Source organism: Henckelia pumila, chromosome 2 (genome assembly GCF_033568475.1).
Source record: "Henckelia pumila isolate YLH828 chromosome 2, ASM3356847v2, whole genome shotgun sequence".
NCBI classification, from domain to species: domain Eukaryota; kingdom Viridiplantae; phylum Streptophyta; class Magnoliopsida; order Lamiales; family Gesneriaceae; genus Henckelia; species Henckelia pumila.
In genome coordinates this window covers 105,323,640-105,337,048 of record NC_133121.1, presented here as the reverse complement: position 1 = coordinate 105,337,048, position 13,409 = coordinate 105,323,640, and positions in this window count along the sequence as shown.

Here is a 13,409-nt window from a genome sequence, read left to right as displayed (position 1 = left end):
AATTTTGTTGGTATATTATCTTTATGTTGATTATTATTATTTATTTAAACCAATAGCTACTCAAATTAAACCTAAAAATCAATCCCTTTACCGATAAAAAAATCTTTAGCCGCCTCCCCCATATTTTTTTCATCGTCTTCCTCACGTTTCATCAGAAAGTTTCACACCATAGCCAAAGCCTTCTAGGTTTTCAAGAAATCAAGAAGATCCGTTCGTCCCGGAGCGCCGTACACGCGATTATTGTCTCGTTTCTTCGTTTATTTTCGTCTAAGGCATGTCTAAAACTTTTATTTGGCCACCATATAAGATATTATGCATGAATGATATTTTTGTTTCAGAATTTATTAGCCATGGTCGAATTTATTGCAAGTATGAATGAATTGTTGCATGTTTTGATGCATTCATGATCATAACTCGCTTTTGGCCTTGCATGGTTCGGTCCAGAGGCTAGGGATCGAGTCAGAGGTGGGCTAGGGTCCTAGGAAGCGAGCCATGATCGGATTACAGGGGCTAGAGTCGGCTAGGTTCAGGTCTAGGGTCGAGTTGGTCAAAGAGCTGCAGTTTAGGGTTTTGTGGAAGGTTGGATCGGTCAGGGGCTAGGGGCCATGGCTCGGGTTGAGCCATGGTGGGTTAGCACTGCCCAGACGTGGGCTATGTCTGGGCGGCGGCGCTTTGGCCAGGGGTGACCGGAGCTGGCCGACAGTAGGCCAAGAAGGCCTGCTGCTCGCGGCCTCGGAGGGCTGGGAAAGGGGGGATCGGGTTTTGGGCTGGGGCTGGGTTTTGGGCCGGGTCTTGGGGTCCGGGTCGGGTCTGGTAGGTCTAGTGTCGGTTCAGGTGGTTCGGGTCCGGGTTAGGTGGGCCGGGCTCGGGTATTTTAATTTTTATGTATTTAATAGTTTAAGTGTATTTTGGGCTTTAATAATTAGTTAGAAAATTATTTGAGCCACCAAATAATTTTATTTGGGCCTTAAATAATTTATTTAAGTTAGCCTAATAATTTTTATGGGCTTGGAAGCCCATGAGATTATTGGGCCAGTCAGTGGATTTTGGGCCAGTCTAGAATTTTATTGTGTTTAATTAAATTAATGGGCTTAAATATTTTATTTGGGCCTAGTTAAGTTTAATTAAGTTATTTGGGCTAAAAATATGATTATTGGGTTTTATTTAAGTTTAATGGGCCTAGATGAGTGACCAGCAGTCTGGACCAACCCATGAAAAATAAATAAGTCCGGAATATATATTTAATTATTTTATGCATAAAGTTTATATTTTAAGTATAAGTATATTTATTATGAAAATAAATTAAATATATATTACGGACATATTTTCAGTGCATGCATTCATGAAATTTTTTATGTATATAATTATGTAAATGATGAGCAATAAAATATTTTGGTGGAAATTGAAATATGTGTGACATATGGGTGGTTTTTCACCATATGATTCGGTAGTTTTACTACCATAGGGGTGGTTATCCACCATATGATTCGGTAGGTTACTATCATAGGAGGTGATTTATCACCGCCATCGTACGTTGGTTCATGAGACTGATCAGTCGACACATGAGCGTCACACTTATGGATAGGACCATCTTCAGGTTTCAAAAGCATTGCTCAATTATGTTATATATATGATGAAGAAATGACATGTTTATGATTATGGTTATGATTCAGTTTATGATTCAGCAGTTTTATTATGTGATGGAAAATATTTTCATGCATGCTCAAGTACATGTATATGTATTAGTAATTATGTGATGCATTATTTTTAACCTTGTTATAAAGGATTAGACATGTTGAGCCCCTAGGCTCACTACGCTTATATGGTGCAGGTGAGCATGATGACGTTTATGTAGCTCCTACCGGTGGTGAGGACTTATGAGCTCACGGAGCAGTGGACCCCGTGACCGTCGCAGCTATTTAGTTTATTATGTTGAATTTTGAAACATGTTTTATTTTATTATTGCTTCCGCATATGAGATTTTTCAGCAACATTGTTTATTATTTTAAATTGATGCATGAAACATTTTTAAGAATTTATTTATTTATTTAATATTTTTCAGGTTATTTAAAAAAAAGTATGTTATTTTTATATACATATATGTATGGGCATGTATGTATAGTAGTATTATTTAAAAAAAAAAAAAATTTCCGCATTTATTAGTAGTAGGCGTTTCATTGTCGGTTCGTTCGACCCTACCCCATGGGGTAGGTGGCAGCATGTGATTGGCCAATTCATGTGGGGCCCACGTCAATTGATGTGGGGCCCACATGAATTGGCAAATCTCATGCCTACACGTACCCCATGGGATACGACCGAACAATCCGCCATTGTCCTGCCACTATGGCAGAAGCACTGCCAAATCCGGGACTCCAAGTCCCAGATTATAATAGTTTGGTAAAATTTTGCAAAATGATATATTTTTATAAATTTTTTATAATTTTATATTAATTTTATAAAAAAACCGGGTATTACCCCCACTGTAGGTGTGTGGCCAATAATTGGCCACACATCCAAAATCATATGGATCCCACATCAATCATGTGAAACCCACATGATTTTGGGCCAATGAAAGGTCACCAGCTGCAGAGGGGGTATTACCCCATCTGTAGCTTCGAACCACCCCTGAAGAAGAGGGGCATCAAGTCCCACAAGAAGGAGTATTATTGTAGTGACCCTTACCCGGATCACTTACTAAACATAACTTAGGCATGCAATTAACTTAATTAAGCAGATATCAGAATAAAACTGCGGAAACCAAATACATTATACAATTCCAAGTAAAGGAATCTGTAATTTATCCAAATAATATACAACCAAATCGAATAGCTGTATCAACCCAAACAACAATAATAAAACCTAGACGAAGCTCCAGCTGGTCAACCACTGACTAGCCCCTCCTGGATCCACCCTCCTCATCCAATCGCAAACCTGCCCCATGGAATAGGGTGTTCAGAAACACAGAGTACGAGACGTGAGCATAAAACGCTCAGTATGAGAGTATGAGTATACATGCATGCAAAGTGAACTCCTTATAAACTCGAGGTCAAGGATCAGATAACAGAGACAGACCGGGCCCTGGTATGTAGCACGCTGTGCCGTCGCTTCAGGAGGTGGCTCCCGTACCATAATACCAGTGGATATGCCGGACCCAAATCGATGGAAGTCCAACCACTATCAGGATAGGGAAAAACCCTACTAACAGACATCTCGAAGGAGATAGCTCAGTATGCAAATGAATGCAACATAAATCAAAGACATATAAACCATGCAGTCACATAATACATGCATACTCAGTCAGGATATCTCGAACAGTACTTCCGTACCTCAAATCAGTGCAAGCTCTACCAACTCTAGGTCCATGCCTATAGTCTGCTCTACACTGCCAAATGATACTACTATCATTAAAGCGCTCTAAAAGCCTTAACTAAGCTATTGCGTACTCCTAAATATTTATAGAAAGCAAAAGCTATACCTTCGTCCGTCGTTAGCCCTTTGATGTCGATGCCTCCAGAACTTGGGCACAACTCCGCTACGACTACCGAATGCCTCGCCGACCGCCGGGTCAAGCCTAGGAAGGCTAGAACAACTCGAATAGACTAGAAAGGAGAGGAAAATACTCGAAATTGGCAATTGGAAATAAAGCCTCGGCCCTCTATTTATAGACAACGATCGAAACTTCCGATCCTTGATCGGAACGTCCGAACCTCGATCGGAACGTCCGATCCTGCCATCGGAGCTTCCGAAGATCCTGATCTGCCACGTGTCAAAATATCACTTGTTGACTCCGGATAGGGGTGATCGGAGCTTCCGATCTTGCCACACGTCATGCCTGACGTAATATCGATCGGTGCCTCCGATCGCTCATCGGAGCTTCCAATCCGTCCAATATCCAATTTATTTAATTAGCATTAATCCTTTAATTATTGATTTTGGTTACGGGCTACTACATTCTCCCCCACTTAAGATATTTTGTCCTCTAAATCAGATCTTAAGTACCGAATGCAATACAGAAATCAGAAACATTCTTTATTCAAATCAAACGTTTACAGAGTTTGCAACTGAATACAACTTAAAGAATGAAATCAAAACAACTCAGGATGGTCTTCACGCATCCTGTCCTCAAGCTTTCAAGTAGCTTCCTCAGTGTCTCGGCGCTGCCACTGAACTAAAACCAAAGGAATGACTTTGTTCCGTAAAACCTTATCCTTATAATCCAGGATACGAATAGGTTTCTCAACATAGGTCAAATCCTTGTTCACCTGAACCTCAGACCGCTGCAGAATATGAGATTCATCCGTCACATACCGTCGCAACAGAGATACGTGGAACACGTCGTGAATACTGGATAGATGCGGTGGCAAAGCTAGTTGATAAGCCAAATCGCCAATGCTCTCCAAGATCTCAAACGGACCGATAAACCTGGGAGACAACTTGCCCTTAAGTCCAAATCTGAGAATCTTGCGGAAAGGTGACACTCTCAGAAACACTTTCTCCCCGACATCGAACTGCAAAGGCCTACGCTTGATATTAGCATAGCTGGCCTGACGATCCTGTGCAGTCTTAATCCGTTTCTTGATCTGATCAACAATGTCTATTGCCTGCTGGATAAACTCTGGTCCCTCAACCTGTCTCTCCCCCATTTCTTCCTAGAAGAGTGGAGTACGACAACGTCGCCCGTACAACGCCTCAAAAGGAGCCATCCCAATACTAGTGTGATAGCTGTTGTTGTACGCGAACTCGATCAACGACAAATGATCCTGCCAGGCTGAACCAAAATCCATGACGCACGCTCTAAGCATATCCTCCAAAGTACGGATAGTGCGCTCTGACTGACCATCAGTCTCCGGATGATAGGCAGTACTCAAACTGAGAGTAGTACCCATCGCACGCTGAACACTCCCCTAGAATCTAGAAGTGAACCTGGGGTCCCGATCGCTGACAATGCTCACCGGCACTCCATGAAGTCGAACGATCTCCTGAATGTACATCCGTGCCATGCGATCCACAGAGTACTCTCGGCTATAGGCAATGAAATGCGCTGACTTGGTGAGTCGGTCCACTACAACCCAGATAGCATCACAGTTCCTCGGGGATACCGACAAATGGGTCACAAAGTCCATTGTGATAAAATCCCATTTCCATTCAGGAATAGGCAGACTGTGAAGCAATCCTCCAGGTCGTCGGTGCTCTGCTTTAACCTGTTGACACACCAAATATCTCTAAACGAACTGATAAACACTGCGTTTCATTCCCTTCCACCATAAACGAGTACGTAGATCCTTGTACATCTTGTTGCTCCCAGGATGAATACTCAACTTAGTGCGATGTGCCTGAGACAAAATCTCCTCTCGCAACTCTTCATCCTGCGGAATCACAAGCCTACCAGACAAACACAGAAAGCCATCTGACTGATAATGAAATCCAGATGAGCTACCCTCGTTAGCTAGACGAGCTAAACGCTGGGTCTTCGAATCAGACATCTGAGCATCTCGGATCCGCGAATACAAGGCTGGCTCAGATAATATCGCAAACATCTGGATACTCTGCATACCTTTCTTATGCTTGAATATATAACCTGAAGTACAACAGTCACTGATCGCACTAGACATCGAACAAGTCTGAAGTGCGGATAGTCGCACCTTGCGACTCAAAGCATTAGCGGTGAGATTAGCAGCTCCCGGATGGTACTTAATTTCGCAATCATAGTCCTTAAGCAAGTCCATCCAACGTCTCTGCCTCATGTTCAACTCCGCCTGAGTGAACAAATATTTGAGACTCTTATGGTCGGTGAAGATCTCAAATTTCTCGCCATACAGATAATGACGCCAGATCTTCAAAGCGAACACAATGGCTGCCAATTCCAAATCATGGACTGGATAGTTGTCCTCGTGAAGCTTCAGTTGTCTAGAAGCGTATGCGATCACGTGCCCATTCTGAGTCAGGACACAACCTAACCCCTTAAGAGAAGCATCCGTGTAAACCACATACCCTCCAGATCCTGACGGTAATGCCAACACCGGCGCAGAAGTCAACCGCTGTCGAAGCTCACAGAAATTCTCCTCACACTCGGAGGACCACTCGAAATCCACACCTTGCGAGTAAGCTGCGTCAAAGGTCAAGCTAGTTGAGAGAAGTTCAGAATGAAGCGATGATAATACCCTGCTAGACCCAGAAAACTACGGATCTCAGCGACTGTCGTCGGACGGTACCAATTAAGTACTGCTTCAATCTTGCTTGGATCAACAGAAATCCCTTCCCTGGATATGATATGGCCAAGAAAAACCACTCGATCCATCCAGAACTCACACTTGCTCAGCTTGGCGTATAACTGCTCATCTCGAAGAGTCTGCAGTACCAATCGCAAGTGAGAAATATGCTCTTCCGTATTACGCGAATACACCAAGATGTCGTCAATGAAGACCAAGACAAACTTGTCCAAATACTCCTTGAAAACACGGTTCATCAGATCCATGAATATAGCCGGCGCATTAGTCAAACCAAATGGCATTACTAGAAACTCGTAATGCCCATAGCGAGTACGGAATGCAATCTTGGCTACGTCCTGATCACGGACTCTCAACTGATGATACCCAGATCTCAAGTCAATCTTGGAGTAAACTGACGTTCCCTGCAGCTGATCAAACAAGTCATCAATACGAGGCAACGGATACTTGTTCTTCACAGTGACTCGATTCAGCTGCCGATAGTCAATGCACAGCCGCATCGACCTATCCTTCTTCTTTACAAAAAGAACAGGAGCTCCCCAAGGAGATACACTAGGACGAATGTACCCCTTGTCCTAAAGATCCTGTAGCTGATTCTTCAACTCACGCATCTCTGACAGAGCCAGACGATACGGTGCTCTAGAAATAGGCGAAGTACCCGGCATCAACTCTATGCCAAACTCGACTTCCCTAGCAGGAGGAAAATCCAGAATCTCATCAGGAAATACATCTGGAAATTCATCCACAACAGGAATGCTCTCTATCCCAATGCTCTCAGCGGACAAATCAACTGCATAGATAAGGTAGCCTTCCCCGCCAGAATCTAGAGCTCGACAGGCTCTCGAAGCTGATACCAAAGGCATCGGAGGTCGCGCTCCCTCACCATAGAAAAACCAGCTCTCACTCCCCTCCGGATGAAAGCGTACTAATCTCTGATAGCAGTCCACTGAAGCTCGATAGGTAGTCAACATATCTATTTCCAAAATGCAATCAAAGTCGTCCATCGCCAGGACCATGAGATTCGCTAACAGAATGTTCCCTTCGAACTCTAAAGGGCAACCCATCACTAGACGCTTAGCCAAAGCAGATTGGCCCGTCGGAGTAGAAACAGACATCACTACATCTAGTGCAATGCATGGTAACTTATGTCTCTTAACAAAACGTGCAGAAATGAAGGAATGAGATGCACCAGTGTCAATAAGTACAAGAGCAGGTATACCATAAAGCAGAAATGTACCTGCGATGACTTTCTCATTCTCCTCCATAGCCTGATCATGCCTCAAGGCAAACACCTGGCCAGAAGCTCGTGGCCTCAAATGAGAACTCCCAGCAGGCTGTCCCTGCGACCTCTGCTGAACGGTGGCCTGAGAACCCGATCCTGAACCAGAACCAAAACCAGAACCGCCTCCCCCAGACAGTGGACAATCCCTCCGGATATGACCAGTCTCTCCACAATGAAAACAAGCTCCAGAAGCTCTACGGCACTTGTCGGATGGATGGTTCTTCCCACAGTGATCACACTTGTCCTTATTACCGTAACGGACAACACCAGCAGAGCCAGAGGAAGAAGAAGTAGATCCAGACTTTTGAAAGTTTGGGCACGGGGACCCAAAGAACTAGCATGCCTCGACTGAGGGAAAGACCTGTTCCGCCGAATGTTGTCCTCCGCCTGGTGACAATGACTCACCAAACCCTCGTAGGACATGTCGTCGTCAACCGCCACACGGTCATGGATCTCAGGGTTAAGGCCCTAAAGGAACAGATTATACTTCATCTCTGAGCTATCAACAATCTCGGGGCAATAGGATAGCAGATCAAAGAATCTTTGCTGATACTCATCAATAGACATGGCTCCCTATCGCAGACTCAGTAGCTCGCCTGCCTTCGACTGACGGAGTGCAGGAGGAAAGTACCGCTTTTGGAAAGCTGTGCGGAACTCGGCCCAGGTGGCCACTGTTCTCGCCGCAATAAAGGGTGCAGAAGTAAACCTCCACCACCTACGGGCTCGCCCATCCAAAAGATAGCCAAGGGTCTCCATCTTTTGCTCCTCGGTGCAGTGGAAAGTTTGAAAAGTCGTCTCCATGCGGTCTAACCAATTTTCCGCATCCTTCGGAGACTCACCTCCAACTAAGGGCTTAGGACCCATAGCTAAGAATCGACGCACAGTGAAACGCTCGTCGTCAAGATGACGATGACGCCGTTCTCGACGAGGCTCCCGGTCGGCATCACCCCAACGCCCACCAATACTGCCATGAGAACTCTGGTCATCACGATTTTCCATCTACAAAATACCTCACGGTTACCTTATGCAGAGTCTAAATCCCAAGAATACTATGCATGCTCTGATACCATAAATGTAGTGACCCTTACCCGGATCACCTACTAAACAGAACTTAGGCATGCAATTAACTTAATTAAACAGATATCAGAATAAAACTGCGGAAACCAAATACATTATACAATCCCAAGTAAAGGAATCTGTAATTTATCCAAATAATATACAACCAAATCGAATAGCTGTATCAACCCAAACAACAATAATAAAACCTAGACGAAGCTCCAGCTGGTCAACCACTGACTAGCCCCTCCTGGATCCACCCTCCTCGTCCAATCGCAAACCTGCCCCATGGAATAGGGTGTCCAGAAACACAGAGTACGAGACGTGAGCATAAAATGCTCAGTACGAGAGTATGAGTATACATGCATGCAAAGTGAACTCCCTATAAACTCGAGGTCAAGGATCAGATAACAGAGACAGACCGGGCCCTGGTATGTAGCACACTATGCCGTCGCTTCAGGAGGTGGCTCCCATACCATAATACCAGTGGATATGCTGGACCCAAATCGATGGAAGTCCAACCACTAACAGGATAGGGAAAAACCCTACTAACAGACATCTCGAAGGAGATAGCTCAGTATGCAAATGAATGCAGCATAAATCAATGACATATAAACCATGCAGTCACATAATACATGCATACTCAGTCAGGATATCTCGAACAGTACTTCCGTACCTCAAATCAGTGCAAGCTCTACCAACTCTAGGTCCATGCCTATAGTCTGCTCTACACTGCCAAATGATACTACTATCATTAAAGCGCTCTAAAAGCCTTAACTAAGCTATTGCATACTCCTAAATATTTATAGGAAGCAAAAGCTATACCTTCGTCCGTCGTTAGCCCTTTGATGTCGATGCCTCCAGAACTTGGACACAACTCCGCTACGACTACCGAACGCCTCGCCGACCGCCGGGTCAAGCCTAGGAAGGCTAGAACAACTCGAATAGACTAGAAAGGAGAGGGAAATACTCGGAATTGACAATTGGAAATGAAGCCTTGGCCCTCTACTTATAGACAACGATCGGAACTTCCGATCCTTGATCGGAACGTCCGAACCTCGATCGGAACGTTCGATCCTGCCATCGGAGCTTTCGAAGATCCTGATCTGCCACGTGTCAAAATATCACTTGTTGACTCCGGATAGGGGTGATCGGAGCTTCCGATCTTGCCACACGTCATGCCTGACGTAATATCGATCGGTGCCTCCGATCGCTCATCGGAGCTTCCGATCCGTCCGATACCCAATTTATTTAATTAGCATTAATCCTTTAATTATTGATTTTGGTTACGGGCTACTACAATTATTGGACAGGATAGCTGTGAAATCGCCATCAGTTTTTGAGAATTTAATCTTTCAAGTACAAAATCAAAGGTATATAATAAGGGGTGATTCTATGCTACACCGGGTGAGATACACTCTTTTTGTGTTTTTTATTAAGATGTTCGCGCGAACATCTTGCTAAAAAAAATCATGTGGACCCCCCCCCCCCCCGCGTGTACTTTTTTTGTCATTTAGCATGATATTTTTTGTCATTTAGGGAGATGTTCGCGCGAACATCTTAAAAAAATTAGTGAGTGTTTCACCCGGTGTAGCATAGAATCACCATGTAATAAGAGCGTGGAATCTGACATTTCCTATTACAAACATGGATGTTAAAAATGCTTCAAAAATATGATTATGAAATAAGCCAAAGTCCCAAAATTCAGACCCCCTTGAGTCGTCGTACGAGGAAGCAAATAAATGGACAACCATTCTCTCTTTCTTTCTGAGGGGCTGCAAAATACAACACATGTTTGGTCCATTTCATTAATGATGATGCTGATAAATATATGACCATTACACCATCACTCTTCTCACAAGGATAATATATGAAATTTACTTTCATTTATTTAATCAGGAAGTCCAAATTCTAATCATACATTTATTTTTCTATCTAAAATCCCACAAAATATATAAAAAATAAGTTTAAAGAATGAGACTTTCAGATTTGAGAATGACATCTGAGAGTCAAAAGTGCAAAGAAAATTTCAGCTAATGGCCATGGCATTGGATTGTGTTCTTTGTCTTAGAACATGGGTTTTCATCCCCAAAGGTAAAACTAAGGTTCGAAATTTTTCTTTCATGATTTTGTGTGTTTGGGTTTGTGATTTAGTTCATATTCTTGATGGATTTATTGATATCTTGTTAATTTTTTAAAACATCAATTTGTTGCCTAGCTTGCTGAGGTACAAAGCTAATGATTTCTGTTAGCCAAAACTGAGAAAATCGAATCACAAAAATTAATTTTATGTGATTCCAATAATCTCATAAAACAGGATCATGAATGTTTTACGTATTTAACACGAATTAATTAATTTACCACACAAAGGAATTGAGATTACCTTTGAAGCGTGCTTTACGTTGGCTTGTCTGCAACAGATGTGCAACTCAGCGCTTCAAACCTTCAAGCCTTCTCTGGTGTTCTCTCAAACTCAAACGTAGGATTTTTTGTACGTGGTAACAACTTTCTGTCAGACTACGTTTTATCAAGTAGTCTAAAAAGATAAGATAAATTCAAGAATAAAATTATTTCTTTTCCACAAATTAAAAGATTATCAATCGTATCAAATCTTATCGTATCGGTAAAGTTTTAATTCAAACTTTCCATAGATAAAGATACTATAATCATATTAATTTATTTCTACGAGTTCCATAAATTATAACTCATATAATTTATTTGAGTTTATATTTGAGCCACCAAAGGGACCTGATCGGACCCAATTAAATTAAACTCCAATAAATTAATTTGATCTAATCAACTCATGATTAATCAAGATAATTTATTAATCTTATTCTACTCCACTAAAAGAACAAGATTGCACTCTTAATTTAATTGAAATTACTAAAGCATAAAATCAATAATTACATCCTCAGATTGATCGACCCAACATATCACCCCCGTCGATCAACTAAAACATCTAAAATAGGATACCATGACCATGTTGCCTATATTAGATATTCATAACCACTCACTCTCATCTTCTATTTGACAGTCACATGTGATCGCATCACATAATTAATTCAACAAATAATATTGAATTACTGAGCTCAGATTTTACTGTTTTTTAGAAGAACTCGTGAGTTCATGATCATGTAGGTGACGGATTCCATCTTGCGAATATATGTTCTTTGTTATTTCACTTTGATTCCCAAAACATCGATATATTGATCAATGGTCTGATCTCACTCATTGATGTCTCAAAGAACTTCAAGTTAGTAATCAAAGTTCATTACCCGCTCAGGATTAAGGTGCTATGTACGATAACCTAGTGGATTTGAATTAGTATGGTCAATTCAAATTCAAATCTCACGTGGTCCAGTTAAATACATCAAAATATATCTCCAATTTTATTACCAAGTCAAAGATAGACTTCAATAAAATTGAAACGATCTTGTCAAAATAATTTGTCCATATTTATTTTCCGATCGTGGACATTAAAAATATTAATTGAATTATAAATTGAATCTTTCTGTGTTTAACAACATAAACACTCAATTTATAATAATACAACAATTCAATGAACATATGCATTGCTCAAAACAATTTATTTAAGAATAAATAAATAAAACATTATTATAATTTCAAAATGTCATAATACATGAGAAATTACTCGATGGGCAAATACTGTTAAACATTCTTCTCCCACTTGCCCTAGAGTAAATGAGACATGTCCAACACTCCCATATTTTGAATATGTTCCTCAAAAGCTCTAGCAGGTAAGCTTTTAGTAAACGGATCAGCAAGATTTTCAGCAGATGCTATCTTGCACACTCTCACATCCCCTCGTTGAACGATATCTCTCACTAAGTGATACTTTCGTTCAATGTGTTTTCCACGTTGATGGTTTCTGGGTTCTTTTGCATTTGCCACTGCACCACTGTTATCACAGTATAAAGTAATGGCATTTGATGCAGAAGGAACAACCTCGAGGCTGAGCAAAAACTTTTTCAGCCAAACGGATTTTTTTGCTGCTTCACAAGCCGCCACATACTCCGCTTCCATAGTGGAATCAGCAATGCAAGATTGCTTGATACTCCTCCAAATAACGGCACCACCACCCAATGTGAACACAGATCCTGATGTAGACTTACGAGAGTCTCTGTCAGCTTGAAAGTCAGAATCAGTATATCCCACAGGTGCCAACTCAGAAGCTGTATAAACAAGCATATTCCCTCTAGTTCGACGAAGATACTTGAGAATATGCTTTACAGCAGTCCAATGCTCTGGTCCTGGGTTTGACTGATATCTACTAACAATTCCAACAGCATAACAAATATCTGGTCGAGTGCATAGCATAGCATACATAAGACTTCCTACAGCTGAAGCATATGGAACTCTTTTCATGTATTCTATTTCACTTTGAGTCTTAGGATTGTGGTCCTTGAACAAGTGAATTCCATGTCTAAAAGGTGTTTGACCTTTCTTGGAATTTTCCATTGCATATCTCACCAATATTTTATCAATGTATGAAGCTTGAGATAAGGCAATCCGCCTGTTCTTCCTATCCCGAAGGATCTGGATACCTAGAACAAAATTTGCTTCTCCCAAGTCTTTCATATCAAAATATTGAGCCAACCATCTCTTAGCAGATGTCATCACCCCCACATCATTTCCAATCAGTAGGATGTCATCCACATATAACACGAGAAAAATCACCTTGTCATCTAAAACTTTCTTATAGACACAAGGCTCATCAAGATTTTGATCGAAACCATAATCCTTCACAGTTTGATCAAATCTGATATTCCAAGATCTAGACGCTTGCTTAAGTCCATAAATAGACCTTTTAAGTTTGCATACTT